The sequence below is a fragment of the Athene cunicularia genome (genome assembly GCF_003259725.1).
Source record: "Athene cunicularia isolate RWA chromosome 1 unlocalized genomic scaffold, athCun1 chr1_part2, whole genome shotgun sequence".
NCBI lineage: Eukaryota > Metazoa > Chordata > Aves > Strigiformes > Strigidae > Athene > Athene cunicularia.
In genome coordinates, this window is record NW_020799092.1 from 37,385,184 (window position 1) to 37,401,613 (window position 16,430).

The following is a 16,430-nucleotide window of genomic DNA, read 5'->3' on the forward strand; positions in this document are numbered from 1 at the left end:
TTTTTTTTTTTTTTTTTTTTTCTTCTTTTTTTTTTCCCTTTATCTATTTAAGATGTGTCACTCTGGTTCACTTTCCTGTCTATTTTCTTCAGGATTTAAGTTTTAAGGATTTTTCTTTATTTCTTAACAGAATCCCTCTCATGTATCAGAAGACTCTCATCACACATCATCTTGGCCATAAATTGAGTTCAAATACTAATTCCTTCATTGTAAGAAAGCATGAAACTAATCAAAAAGAGGAAGAGAATTTTGATCCTTATGTGAAGATTGCATTTGTAAATTAGAAAGGAAGAGGAGTGAGAAATAATCTAACAAAATTTTAGGACTTGTCCTTGCCTCTAGCTAACCAATGTAAGGAACAGCTTGAGCAGGAGGAAAAAAGACCAAAACCACCGTAACTGGGAAAGCCACAAAGATAAAAATGAAGGCTGGCACTGAGTTTTATACCCTTTTAACTTCACTGGACTACATCCAGTTGCAATACACAAAGTTTCAGATGCTTTTGTCCAAAGATATCTATCTGTGAGGACACAGTCACTTTCTTTTTCTTGCTTTGTTTCATGAAAGGACAACACCACAAGGATATGACCTTGCAAAAACCAGTGTGCAAAATCCTGCCAAAACCTGTTCTAAGCTTTTAGGAGCTCAGTCATTTACCGGTACTCAAAACCAGCCAGTCAGAACCCCAGGCTGTACTTCCTCCACAGCTGTCAAGAACCGTGCACTCTCCTCCAGTGTAACTGCTACCCATTCATGGTCCAAACTTTAGAAATGGCAGTCAGGCACTGAAATCACAGATTGCTGCTATCCAGGACAGAGATCTCCTGACAGTCAGAGAGATGGAGTAATAAATCTTCTTAACTTCAAAAGCAGATTTTCATATCTTGTTCTACAGGCAAGAGAGACCGATGATCCTTTGTCTTAAATTCATTGTCCGTAAGAAGGATATGATGTATTTTGGGCTTAAGATACTAATTTTTTAGACAAACTCAGATTTCTCTCTTACAGTTGTTTCAAAGCAGCGATAAAAGATCTGCTTAATTAAAACCCGAAAGATTCTTTAGAAGGGATTTTATTTTCACGTGCTTGATATACAAGTCACTTAAGTGCTTTTTAGAGCTAAACATAAGGTGAAAGTCATGTATATTTTATGTTGCTACAGATCAGATATAGGTCTTAAAATTATGTCACTGTATGGCGCTAGCTCATACTCTGCTTTTGCCAGTTTTGCCATTCTGCTTCTGTCAATATCTAATAACTTACAGAAAAGTAAATATCTCCAGAGTGCAACTATGTAATTAGAAAGACAAGATGCAGACCTGTGCTCTCAAGGGAGCTTTATAATTTCTGTTAATTTATAACATAAATGTTCATGCCTTACTAATTTATTCTTGACGTTATTTGATTATCCTAGAGCTATCTATACAGTCCAGCAAAATCATGATGTCTTACAGCAACACTTAAGGAATTATCATTCCCTTCACCAAATAACAGTACCTTCAATTGATCTAGCTTTTCAAATATTAGCTCCAGCAAGTTTCCTCTTCTTACTATGGAAGAGCTTAAAGTAGGAAACAGATTATTTTTTTTTTCCTGTAGAATTTCTATGATAAATTTTTCTACCTTCATTTTTTTTACAGGTTAAATGTAAAGGATTGATCATTTTTCAAACTGGATCTTGCATCAGAGAAAAAATGATTTATTTATTTAAATTCTGCCCCCCTCCCAGGGTAAGTCTGAACTGGTTTACTTCTTATTCACCAATACTAAAAATCCCATCCTGTTTCCATGTAGAAATGACATACAAAATCTTCCTTTGGGCCTAATATGTTTTAGAAGAGAGAACCACTCTTGACAGTTTCTACATATATGGATCTAAGATTTGAGCCTATGTCAATTTCATACTTGGAAGGATTTTAAGTTTTGCATCCATATGGTAGAATCTCTCCCAGCATGTCCTCTAGTTCATACCTTGTTTTGCTGAGATGAGCAACCTCTGCTGTAGATGATTACAACAGTCCCTCAACTGCCTCCCCATCTTGCTACAAAGAATGCATACTATTGCTAATTTCCTCATAATTTGCTGCGGCAAAAGCTAATGAAAATACAATTTTATTTAAAATAGATCAAGCAATGCTTGTAAGAGCTGTCCCTTACAGTGAGTAAGATGCCCACCATATACATAGGCATGACGCATTTGTGCTTTTTGCAGATTTATTTCCACTCTTTTTCTTTCAATTTCAACAGGTTTCTTGTACACCTAAGTATTCCCCAAATGTATAATCCATATCAGCACCTATGCACATAATAAATGCCTCTGTTGTGTTAATTTTCACCTATTGTTACAACAATTCACTCACTGAGATCTGGAGAGGTTCTTTTAAACAAAGGTCCATATAAAAACTGCCAGAATTTGATTGACAGCCAGCTGAACAGGAGCCAGCAGGGTGCCCAGGGGGCCAAGAAGGCCAATGGCATCCTGGCTTGTGTCAGCAATAGCGTGGCCAGCAGGGACAGGGAAGGGATCTGACCCCTGTACTCAGCACTGGTGAGGCCGCCCCTCGATTCCTGTGTTCAGTTTTGGGCCCCTCACTACAAAAAGGACATTGAATGACTCGAGCGTGTCCAGAGAAGGGCAACGAAGCTGGTGCAGGGTCTGGAGCACAGGTCGTACGGGGAGCGGCTGAGGGAACTGGGGGTGTTTAGTCTGGAGAAGAGGAGGCTGAGGGGAGACCTCATCGCCCTCTACAGCTCCCTGAAAGGAGGTTGCAGAGAGCTGGGGATGAGCCTCTTTAACCAAGTAACAAGTGACAGGACAAGAGGGAATGGCCTCAAGTTGTGCCAGGGAAGGTTTAGACTGGATATTAGGAAGCATTTTTTTCCAGAACAGGTTGTTAGGCGTTGGAATGGGCTGCCCAGGGAGGTGGTGGAGTCCCCATCCCTGGAGGTGTTTAAGAGTTGGTTCGACATAGCGCTGAGGGATCTGGTGTAGTTGGGAACTGTCAGTGCTAGGTTAAAGGTTGGACTAGATGATCTTCAAGGTCCTTTCCAACCAAGATGATTCTGTGATTCTGTGAATAATTAATAGAAAAGTCCTTATCACAGTCAGTAAAACCTTTACTGTCTTGGACACAAGATCTACATTGTGTAACATCTCAAATTTAGTCCAATGTCTATTTCAAACATGTTTTGAATGATACTGTGCTTTTGAAGTTTTTATTGCTATGTACTCAAAAAATTGTTCTTTATTAAAATACCATGTGAATCAATAAAGGAGACACAATGGGCTGTCCTTTTGTAATGGTGCTGCAGCCATGCATTTCTGATGGACTGAATGCTGAGTACAGAATTTGCATAAGTCCTGTGAAATCAGATAAGTAAAGCATTCCTTTTCTCTTTTTAATTACAAGAAGCTAGACAGTGGAGCTCCAGCACTACTCAGAACTTCCATTCTTTCCCCATTTCTATCATATCAAATTATCGTACCAGAAAAATATAAGTATATCTGAATTGTAAAAGACTAAGTGTTGAAAGATTACATCAGATAAAGTATTATTGCATTATTTCATTCATTCTACAGAGAAAGAAGGAAAAAGACAGCTGCAACCTTTCATGTTAGCAAAGCAAAACATGAAAAAGCAAGGCTGCTGAATATTATTTTCAAGTATTTCTGCAAAGTGCGTCAGAAGGGTAAAGTAATAAAAGTATTTTAATATAGCTACTGGTGATGACTCTGCTATTTTGGTAGAAAGGGCACTTTCTATCATAGCAACAGAGCTGTACAGATGAGCCTTCACTTTTTTCCTGTTTTTGTTTTTGTTTTTGTTTTTGTTTTGTTTTGTTTTTTTTTAATTTAAACCACAGCTCTCATTCAGTTATCCCCGTAAAATTCTGCAAAGTGTATTTGACCTAACGTAAATATTTGCTAAAAGTTATACGAAAACAAAATAGCACAAGAAATCATACCATATGGAATTAGTAGTTATTGGCCTAACGTGAACTGCAATCAACCTTGTACTAATCTGAATAATACGGAACTGGGCTAACGGATAAATCAAAAAATATATAGCATCCATAGTAGTAAATTAAGCAGCAATGGGTAATATTGTCATGCTCTGGAATTACACCATCTAAACTGTTAAACTGTTCAAATGGCTCCTGGCATGCATTTGTCCATATCAAATTACAGTTTGCCAAGCAGTCCCTGGAAGAGCTGGCCAATAACTGTGGGCCAGAGACCATTAGCAATAGAAAATTTTATGTGGCCACTGGAAAGAGCTATATGGAGAGCTCCTGTCCTCTGTGTATCTGCAAAGAAACAGGTTTGTTGAGGCAGGCTTGTGAACTTTATGTCAACAACAGCCATGCCAGATTTAGTTTGGCTCCTGCAGAGTCACTTGGGTTTCTGCTCTACTTTCCCCGCATTTGGACGAGATGACTGTGGCCTTGCCAGCACTGAATCTCAGCTGATGTCCAGCACTGCACCAGAATGCCCTCTGGGAAGTGCCATGGCACTACTTCTGTCCTAATGGGCACAAGAGATCCGGTGTGAAAGACTGCCTCTACATGATGACAGTTTACTCCTAGCTACACTTTCTTACTGAAGATCCATGTCGCTGGAGAGCTTTGGAAGCAGTACAGCTGCCCACACACAGCTCTGCACCACCATTAACCTGGGTGAGTCTGAACTCTTTCTGGCCAACTGACTGCATCATTAAACCACTGAATGTGTTTCCTAATTTACTATTCCAGGTATATGAATAAATGGAAAGAAAAACCTTGCTCTTTTCTCCCCTGCTTCCTGAGTTTAAGGAAGTTTTCCAACACAGTTTTAAGTAACAGCATGAAAATGTCATGGTATTGTGGCTATCATATGGTTACCCAATCAAACACATCATTGAGCACTGGTGAGTGGACTTCTTTTCTCTTCACCTCACCTGAGAAGTCCTAAGAAGATTCAGAAAGAGTTCAAGAAATAATGACTAATATACTAATACATAGTCTTTGTAGCTTCTATAGGATAACCTTTCATGAAAACGTTCATGAAATATTTTAAAGGTTCATCAGAGAATATCATGGCACAGTGTCTTAGAACGTCTTTGATGTACCAAATGTAATTTCCTTATTCAGTGTTAAGAAGAAATACAATTAATGGTTCTCATTCATATCACCAGCAGATATACTAGGTACTGAAATGTCTGAAAAAATGATAAATTTTCTAGCTAGAGAGATACAGTGCCTAGATTCAGTTAGGAAATTAAGAAATTGATGTAGTCAATGGAGAAATCTATATGCCCTGAATATGTATTCAGAGGTCCTAAACACAGAGCCTGACTCTTTTTATGGTGATTTAAGCACCAAAATGATAAAGAAAGGGAGTGACTTTGTGGATGTGTGAACCAAACTAAAAATTGTCCATGGTCAACAAATACCAAACTCTGGACACAGGAATGCCCTCAGGTTTTATGACAGGTATTGTCTGCACTTGTTCCTAGCTTATTTGCTATTAAAATAATCAGTCATAATTGCAACTGTTCATAAATCTGGTCTGGGACTTGTACAGGTTGTTGGCATTCTCAAAATGGTGATAACATTTGCCCTACCAGGAGGTCTGGCTAATCTGCATGGAGTTTTTCCACATATTTCAACAAACAACTAAAGCCAAAGAATTGTGTTTAGGTAGTGATTATTTTTTTTTTTTATTTTGGTCACTCCTTGTCATATTAAACAAAATAGATTTTCCTGTAAAGGAAATACTTTTACTAGCCTCTACATATGCACAACAAGACATATTTGCCTATCTATGCATTTTGTAGTTTGACATTAGGCCCAGTATAGATGCCTTGCAGACAACATGAAACTGGGATGCTGGTAAACTGCAGTAGAGTGGTTGGACGAACTCTGAACCCTTTTCTCTGCTTTCACAAAGGATTTCTGTAGGAGAGTTTCCAAACCAGTGATTTAGAACTGAGAGTATTTGATGTAGCTCCATGCTGGAATTAGGGTGATGCACAGGAAGTTTTCAGCTGTGGAAGGTGGAAGAAGACACATGAAGAAACTCAGAAATATTAGCATTCACTAGGGGGTGTGTACAGGCTTATTAACAATGTCCACACAACTGTTTTGGCCAACCATTTCCTCTGCACATAGAACAGCTATGGGTTGTGCTCTCAGTCTGGGATAAATACTATTTTTTGTTTGGTGTTTGTTGCTATTGAGTGTCTGTAATCTGAAAAAAAAACCAGCCAAAAAAAGAAAAATTAAAAATACATTATAAAAAAAAAAAAAAAAAAAAAAAAAAAAAAAAAAGTATTTTCCAGTCCTGTTATAGGCACAGAACCAACATTAGTAATCTTAATTACATAGATTGTTCCTTCCCTTTACCAGAGGTTTTCTGAACTTGCTGAATATATTAATGAATGTCTAAGTGAAATGAAATGTTTCCAGTCACAAGTCTGTATGGACATAAGAAGTGTAGTTAAAAGGCTTTACCAACCTTTGTTCCTCAGGTTATTTCCTTTAACTATTCAAGGTCTTTGTGGTATTGGTTTGGGGTTTTGTTTTGTAGGGGGTTTTCTACATTTCAGATTAAGATCTTTCCATTTTTACTGTAAATCAGATGTTTCAGAGTGGTTTTATTCTGGAAGAAAAGTTTGACATAACAGAAATGCAGTTTTATCTGGCATATTCTGCAGTACATGAATTATGAGAGTTAGCTAAAGTAGTGGTTCCTTAAAAGTTCCTTATATCTCAACTCCAGTGAATCTGGACAAGCTTCTTTGTACCATAATAGCACTTTACATGTGGAAAAGATCATGAGAAATTTGAACAGGATTTTATTCTTAGGTATATAAACTTGAACAAATTCTTGACAATGACAGGCCTATCAAAAGACTATGGCCTCCAGCTGGGCAGCATATCCCAGCCAGCCCCACAGCAGACTGATCCTCAGGCAATTCCTTAAATGCCAATACAAGCAATGTTAGAGCCAGTTGCTTTCCACGGTGCAACCAGCCAAGTGTCCAGATGCTGATGCTAGAAAAATATATGACAGTGGAGCACCTAGGTTTTGCAGCTGTTATGATCAGAGTTCAAATTGCATTTACACCTTCTCAAAGTATCTGAGATGAATGCTGGGAATAAGGAAGACAAAAGAAGTTAATTTGGAATAGTAGCAGAAAATAAATGTAGGAATGTAGGTGCCAAGCATATGCCATGTGGCAAAACACTTATACTGTTATGTTTCTGTCCTCATCTCCCATTCTTTTGCATATTCCATCAGTTCAAGAATTAACCTTTCTTTTGTTACTGTCAAGTCATACTAAATTGAGGGGAATTACTTTCTTAGAGTACCTATCAACAGAAAATAAACCCCAAGGTACCTATCTATAATGACAAAAGTGTATTTTCCAGATGAGGTCTGATTTCACAATAAGTAAAGACCAAAATTCCTGCCAGTTTTGCTGGTTGCAAGTCAAATTGCTGAAAGCCTCCAAGGCAGAGGTGAAGTACTTCTGTTCCCTAATATCTCACTACTTCTGTGTTATTAATTTTTATTTTTATGACCAAAAGAAATACTCTGAAATTGCAGACATAAACCACCAGTTTTGTAAATATTTCCCATTAAAAAGTACTCCAACAGAAATTTTCTAAGTAGGTGTAGTCCTGGCATTATAAATATTAGTCAAACACCGTTGATTTTACATTAATTTAATTGGCATAGCATACATTACATACAACAATGATGTCTAAATTTTAATCAATCTAGAGATGAAGTAATACAGTAAATAATACAGTGTCTTGTATATGAGAACTTCAGGATTCATGGAGAATATGATTAGAGTGAGCTTCGTAACTTTTTGTTTACATAGACAAATATTATTGCCATTTTACAGGTGTGGAAATAAATTTATGTAGGTTGCTCAACTCAGCAAGATTACAAACAAATTCTGCAGAAGATGATCCATTAACCTAAGCTTTCTGTACGTTCAGTCTCCTATATGTTACCTAGTGCTTCCTCTTTGTTTTGCATGTTTTAGATTTCTTATTATAAACTTCATGGAGGACAGTGCCATCCCATAAAAACTATATAACATAATGAATTAATGATATGAGCAACTGTGGTCTTCTATGCAATTCTACATCTATTTTGTGTTACACTTGGGACACATTTGCTGCTAATAGGTTGTTCTATACTACCTAATTCTACTTAGGTAATAACTATGTACAATTATGCAGATTTATTTTTCAAATAATTTATTTTTAAAATAAAAATATGATTTATCATTTTGGAAAACTCATTGTTTGCTACAGCCAGATGGTGTTGACTGATGAACCCTGGCAGTTGTGAATGCTGAAAGCTAAAGTTGACTTAGAATATTTAATTTCTTTTAAATTAATTCTGATCACAAAATCAATCAATTTCTTGATTTGGCATGCTTCATATTAACTTAGTACCCTGTACAGCTCCATTTCCAAGGCAAAGCAAAATGAAAGTTATAAAACTGTTTGTAGATATTTTCTAAACCGAAAGAGGTAGGAATGTTAGCACTTCAGAAGAGCAAGCAGGAGTTAAGAAGCTAAAAAATCAATCAAGAAGCAGGCCAAAAATATAGCTTTTAAGTGACTTCCTATCAGAACACTAGATTTTTCATTGGCTAACATGGAAGGCGAGCCAATAATAACTACCTCTTCATGGTTTATGTCTTTTTGCCATGCTTTGCTCACACTAACAAGCATATATGAAAGATGAAAGATAGCTATCTTGAGCTATCTTTCATATCATATATGCTTGCTAGAGTAGTTTCACCAATTTCAGAGGGATTTGTACACAGGAAATAAATTTGTCTGTTGAATAGTGGGACAATTTTAGCCAAATCAAAGTGTTCACTGGGACGGAGAAAGAATCATTCCACCCTGTTGTTTGTATTACTCATGGTAAGCAGTTCTAGCAACATGAGTGTGATAATGAGTGGATGAAGGAACAGCTTAGAACAGAAACAGGTAACAGACTGGGTTGCTGGTCCTGACTTGCAGTATGTATGGAAAATACTGCATGAAGGTATAATGAAACCATTTCATCTCAGAAGCAGTGCCTTATGCAAACGGAAAGAGCTTTCTGGATCTTCTGAAATACTCCAGGACCATGAAACATCCTTACTCTCCTGTCTCCCATATTTTGTCAAACAGACAGGCATCTTCATCAAGCAATGTTAAGAACTGATTACATCTACCTAGTCTGTACTCTTTGAATCATGTCACTGCTGATTAATGCCGGTAGGGACCTCTGAGATTACCATTGCAGATGACCTGCAGGCAGGCAGCAGAAGAGTTGATCAAGAACATGAGTGTAAAAAGGAACATTTTTTCTTTTTTTTTTCTTTTTTTTTTTTTTTTTTCCCCCCAAGTGAAAGGTGTCATTTGTTTCGCTTAGTAGGTATTTCAATAATGTTTTTCCACAGCAACAGAGGAAGAAATTCAAAGAAAATAAATTGCAAAATTTGAGCAGAGAAACATGTCTATTTTTGTCACTGTGTATACTGTAGTGGAGTTGGACAATATTGAGAGTTCTTTTTTTTTGCTTAGAGTTCCTACAGTTTATACCAGACTATGTATTATGCCTGAGGCAGGGATTTTTTTAGCTGCTGCAGTGATTTTAGAAGTCACAGGACTGTGTTCTTCATTCATATTTTTCCAAAATCCCTTACAATTGATAGGCTTCTTACTCAAGATATCTATCTTTCATCTGCATTTTGTAGCATGAAGCAGAAGTGGGACCTGTATGCTGCTGAAAGCTCAGCTAGGATGCTTACCTCTGTGAGTGATGTTACTCACTTCACAAACTCAGTTGTTGAAACACAATGGGTGTATTGGATAGGGATTTTATTTTCCTGCTGCATCACCAACTGCCATTACAATTTTGCCATTAAAATTTTTCATGCTTCTGGTTTAGAACAAAGCACAGCCAGGGTTTAAATATAAATTTTTAAAGCCTTAGGAAGCTCCAAGAATGTTAATCACCATAGTGACTAGTGTCTGTCCTTCTCCTACAAACTTTGCAGATTTTACAGAAGCAAAAAAGCACAGTTAAAGATGATACTTTTGAAAATCCCTTACTAAAAGCATCTAGGCACTCTTCTAGCAAGACACAATCACTGAATGAGTAGCATCATGACTGCCAAAGCTATAGGATCTTCAGAATATTCATGTGTTACAAGAAATTTTATTCATGCTTATCCATATTACCACTGTTTGACTTTTAGTCTTCTATCTTGTACCTAATCTATGATCAACTGGTTAGCTGAAAGCTACCCCCTCCTATTATTTAGTACAATCTTGTGACTGGACTGAAGGCTAACTGTGGTATCCATCCATGAATGATGCTTTCACATGGGATCATTGCTGAGTAAAGCTCAGAGTATCCTCTCCTGTTCTTCCAGGAAAAAAAACCCATGTATTTACACCAAGATTAGGGAGCACACTCAGAGCTCTGTCACTCCTATTAGGGTAAGTTATGACGCCATATGACTGAGATTAAGTAGATAAACCAGCAAAGATTCATCTCAATCAGCTAGAAGAGGAGATGAGTTTTGCTGTCAGGCCAAATTCAGACCGCTTACAAGGAAAATTAGAGACAAAACATGTTAAATTCTCAAAAACAGTATAAAACATCTCTGTAAGCAATACAGAAATACTGCCAAAGATAATATTCTGCACGTGTGTGTTGATTTTATTGTCTAACCAAGCCTATATTATGCCTTGAAAATCATAAGTTTCTCAGTTTATTTACACATGGAGATTCAGATTCATGATTTTGTTACTGAACTACACACAGTGCTATGTTCTACAGTGCTCAATCAAAAAGATTTTGCAAGACGCTTGGGTTTAAGGGAACACAGAAGCAGTGTACATACTGTTAGATGCATTAAAAAGCAATGAATAGTTCTCTTCTTTAAGCTGTAACATTCTGTCTTAAAGCTGAAGTAGAATAAGACTTCTTCAGCTGTTGAAGTCAACGTAAGCATATTTTAACTTCTGAAGATGAAAGTAAACACTTTTATCCTGTTATAAAGGGCATAACAGTAAATGTGTGTGGGGGGTTGGTTTGGTAGTTTGATTTTTTTTCTGTGTCCTTTGCTGTCCTATCAATCCAAAGTCTACAAACTCTAATAAGTATTTCTTTTTACATCCATATCCCTTCTCCCAAAACTGAGGTGCAACCAGAGCAGTGATAGTATACTGTAATTTACAATTATTTGCTTATAAATTTATCCCTGTGGAAAAATGACAGCAAAATCACATCTAACAAAAGTCTTCTAAAGGGTATTTTAACACACCTTAAATGATAAAATATACATTACAACTATGATGTTCATACAGTTACTTAGAGAGTCAACTGCACTAATTGACACAGAGCCAGAATGTTTTTCATTCCTGTGTTTGCCCCAGAATTACCTATTCTAACTGATCAGTGGCAGTAATATGCAGTTATTTGTACATTTTTTTAAAAAGTGTTTTCTTGCACAAAAAGACTATTCAAGAACTACATGTACTAAATAGAAAAGTATTGCTTTCACATCGGCTTCCAAGGAAATTGTCTTGCTGAACACTTTAGATGGTAAGAAATTAAATTGATTTATGTAGATCAGAAATTAAAACATACAGGGAGATATGCACTATGAATATACTACTCATGGAGATGGATAGATTGAAAGAGAGAGAAAAAATGTGTATATTTATACAGACATACATATATATACACATTGGACCTTAATCATGTCTATGGATACATACATGGAGATAAATATACATAGATCAGGATATAAGAAAACTAAAAATACAATGACCTCCTCAAACAAATCTTTTAAAGGACTACCTATTGTAAAAGAACAAATTTTGTTATGTTTGTGTGAAAAAAAAAAAAAGTTATCTTTTCAATACAGGCAAATTCAAATGAAAATTAGATAACTATACTATTATAAATATGTATTTTGAAACTTAAACTAATTTTTAATTTATTTCACTTATTTGTATGCAAATCTGTACCTACATTTACTATGCAATAAAATTAGTCTGAAAGATGTGATAATCCCACAAGACAGAGACCTTTACTCACAGGTATAAAGACACAGAAATAAAAACATTTCATTCCTTGATTCACCTATGTTATCTGAATTGTGCAAGGTATATTTGACACAGAAATTCTGAAATCATAAAGAATCATAAAAAAAAAAATAGAAACTTTGTTACCTATATATTTTTTTAACACTGATATCAAATAAATATTTTTTATCCCAGACCCTATTTATGAGAGTTTCATGTTTTTTCCTTAGATTAACAGAATTTAGAAAAAGCTATCAAGCAGAGATGTGAGCAGAACATCCTAATTCTTGAATGACTTAGTACTATACATATACACCTGAGACTGCCAAATGGAAAAGAGTGGGATGATTCTCAGACATTTAGAACAAACTCTAGGTAACATAACTGAATGGGTGTAAAATCATAAAATAACAAAAAAGAGTTGGAGGGGACCCCGAGAGTTGTCTGTTCAAAGGCAGGATTGAAAATACCTATACCATTCTTGACAGGGGTGTATCCAAATTATTTTTAAAACTTACAGTGATTAGGCTCTAAATTTCCCTAGACAATATATTCTAAAGCTCTTCAGTCCTTTCATGACTAATCATAATCTGAATTTTCTTAACACACCTTAAACTCATTACATTTCATTTGAATTTTCTTACAGTAATTCCAAGGGTTAGCCTCAAGAATATCTACTAAATATTTGCATGTTTTATGATATAGATTTTTTCTGTCAGTCAATATATATGAAACTACTAGGATAACAAAGTCCTGGATTTATTATCCTACTGTTACCTAAGCACAGTTCTTCTGACCCAATGGCCAGTTTCTCCAGTGTTGTTGCATCATGTTCTCTTGTTCTGACAAGAGAAAAGGAAGGCATTTGTATATTTGCAAAATCACTTTGTTACTCCTAATAGTCTTGAAGATTGTGGAGACACATTAATGGGAAAAATGAAACAGGGTCAAAGACCAGCTCCCATGGTATGAAGTCAGTGTTAAATCTATAAAGTGCATTTATTTTTTATTAATGTATTTGGAGCAGTTTGTATGTCAATAAACTCAGATGATACAGTAGCCTTCCAATCAAGTAAAATTCCTTAGAGCCTTTTGAAGATGATTTCTACAATATAATGCTTTTTGAACATTAGCCTGAACCCAAAATCACCTCTTTGGGCTCAAGGCCCAAGTTCCTTCTTTATACTGCTTGAAAGACTCAACAGACAGAAAATTAGAGCCTGTATAATTCCTTTTGCTTAACTTCAAGCAGAACACAATGTGGGCAGATAGGACTTGCAGTACTGTCCCAGACTGCAGCCCTGTACTTCAGCTGTATGCTTAGTACCAGTCTGTGGTCAAAATTTGATAGACAATTCAGCTGAGAAGTCATTTCTAGAAATGCTCAAACTTTCTGCACTATAAGGACGGTTAGGATTTGTCACTATCCTGAGTTGGGTTATGCAACCTCTAAGTTGTTATTTGTAGAAGATGAAGCCATTCAGTGTCTCAATTCTCCTCCAAAGCTTGTACAGACAAAGTTGGAGGCTTTAAAAGACTATCACTGTAAAGCTTCTGCAATGCTTGGAAATGGTAGATGATGGGAATAGTCTATTGGCACACATAAACTGTGAGGAACAGACTTCTCCTAAAAACTTTCTCTCAGATCATTTGTAACAGACATGGAAGTCATTATTTCCCTCAGGATGTGATTCATGTTTCTGTCAGGCATCAGAATGAGGTAAATTTACAATTTGTAATTAAAGTGCTTTGTTAATCTTACTTGTAGGTGGAATTGATAATTTTTCTACAAGGTGTTTCTCCACTTTCCAGAAAACATTAATTTGTTCAGATAATAATAAGAAAAAAATCATAAATATTTAATGACATTTTTGTTGGCTGCTTATCCTAATAGCCACGGATTTAGGAGACAAATTTAAGACTGTTCTTCCCAATACAGGATTCTTCCTGATATAGGAAACAGTACGAGCTTACCACTTGTCAACGGAAAATGTTACCTGCAGTATAGGGTGGCCAAGGTTCAAGGTCCAGGTTCCAGTCAAGCAATTTAAGGTAAAGACTGTTGTCTAATGCACAAGATTTCTTTCATTTTTTTTTTCAGTTGCTTTCTGAAAAAACTGTCTGCTTTCCACATTGGAATTAAACCACATGCTTAAAACATAGACGTTACATGTGTTCCTTTGCAAAACTTATTATCACTTTTCAGACAGTCCTTTTTAATTTAAGCAGTGCATTAATGCTATGTTGCAACTTGCAATGCTCCCTAAATGCAAGTTGAAATGCTCTATTTGAAGCAAAGGAGGAGTTCATTGCTTCTTTGGTCTGTTTTGTTTTCTGCATAGGATCAAACAGGGAAAATAAAGACTCACTAAATGGTCCTGAACTTCATATCTACATGTCCTTTAGCCTACCTCACTTGCTGAGGACAACTTCTCCTCTATGATACAGAATCTTGATTTTTTTTTTTGTAAGTCAGCTTTTCAGAAGAAGAATATACGACACTGTTTTGCACATCTTCACAACCAAACCAAACTCCCGAAGAGCTCCCCTGTCTCATGAAGGTAGAAGCAAGACAACTAAGATTAGAGAAGCACAAATCTGATTGTGGTTTTACACCAGAAATCTGTAAAAACATTTTCTCAAAAGTCTGAGATTTCCCCTGCTTTTCCCCCTCTTTGTCTCTGACACACATGTTGAATGTGTAATACAAGGTACTGCACATGAATTGCTAAATAAAATTTAATTCACAACTTCCTTTGAGATAACCTGGAGGTTTTTCAACTCTATGAGCTCAGTTGTCTGCTGATTGTAATTCTGAATAATGTATTAAAGATCTATCAAATGAAACAGAATAAATAGTCACATCAAGGATGAAATTATTTGTATTTAAAATGTGTACATTAAAAGTTGTATTTTTCAATCTAATCCACAGGCTGAGAAATATGAAGAAAAAAAATAGTATTAATAGAACTTCATATTTTCAGAGCTTTCACTGGAGAAACCTCCAACTAATATGAAAGGTATTTTCAATAAGTACCTGCTGTGAAAATAGTGTTTAACGGGATTAAGGAATCAAAGTTGAAAAGTATGTAGAAAGTGCCTAATCACAGAAATCTATGTGTGCTCAGATCGTTCTTTCTCATATTTTGAAAACCTTTCAGAACAGAAATGAGAACAAAATAGGAACATGTCAAGACCTTTTCCTTTCATATTACTTTATATATTGTGTAAAGAAATATTTCCCAGGAGGTGTCCAGGATCATTTGTGCAATCCAGAACCATTTTGCAATATTGACACATTTTTGATGATTATGAAAATGAAATGAGTTCAGGAAAGCACACATCCTGTGTAAAGTGCTTAGTTCCCACAGAAATATTATTATTCAATTTTGCTGAAGATGTTCCCCACAAAGACATTCTTACAGCAGGCAGTCCCTTCTGGGAATTTCAAATCACTCAGTAAGGGATCAACCTTGCCTTCACAAGTTGTGCTATTGTACTATTACTACTTTATCACTTATGACAAAAAGCTATTTTTCATCACCTATGAGAATTTGGGTATGATGGATACAGCAGTACTGACAAAAATATCCTCCTTTTTTGTGGAAACATGAGTAGCTAGATTTAATAGTGAGACAAGATAAACTTCTGAATTGCTTCTTGGTATATCTATAAACATTATGAAACCCATATTTAGTTGTCTATGTTATTCTGCCGTTGTCTATATTATATTGCTGTAACTACATTGCAAATTAAATCCAAGTAATGTGCTTGAATAAAAGTGTGTTTTGTTAAATACAGCTCAAAGGTGTGATTTTTTTTTTTTTTTTACATGAGCCATAAGTACACTTGGTAATTGATTCATGAATCTACCTAGGGTTAACCTAAACACTAACAGCTTAATCTAAAATAATTTTTCTTAGCAATAAGTCAAGTCCTATTAACTAAAAGCAACTTTGTTTCAGGCCTCATGTAAATAAAATACAACTAATCTGAGATCTGAACAGAAACTAAAGTCATACAAAGGGCAGTTTTCCACTTCTTTTAATTTGCTGTGACATAAGTTCATGTACAGGATAACAGCAGGAAACCACAATCAAAACCATAATAGAACTAGAATTTCTGAATTACAGAAATTTGAACTTTTTATATAAGACAGCCACAGATAATTTTGGGATTGAAATACCAATGGAATCTATTTGTAAAGAATAATAACATTAATAGCATTAATAGCATTAATAATGATAATAACAATGATGATGATGATAATAATAATAATAATAATAATAATAATAATAATAATAATAATAATTATTATTATTATTATT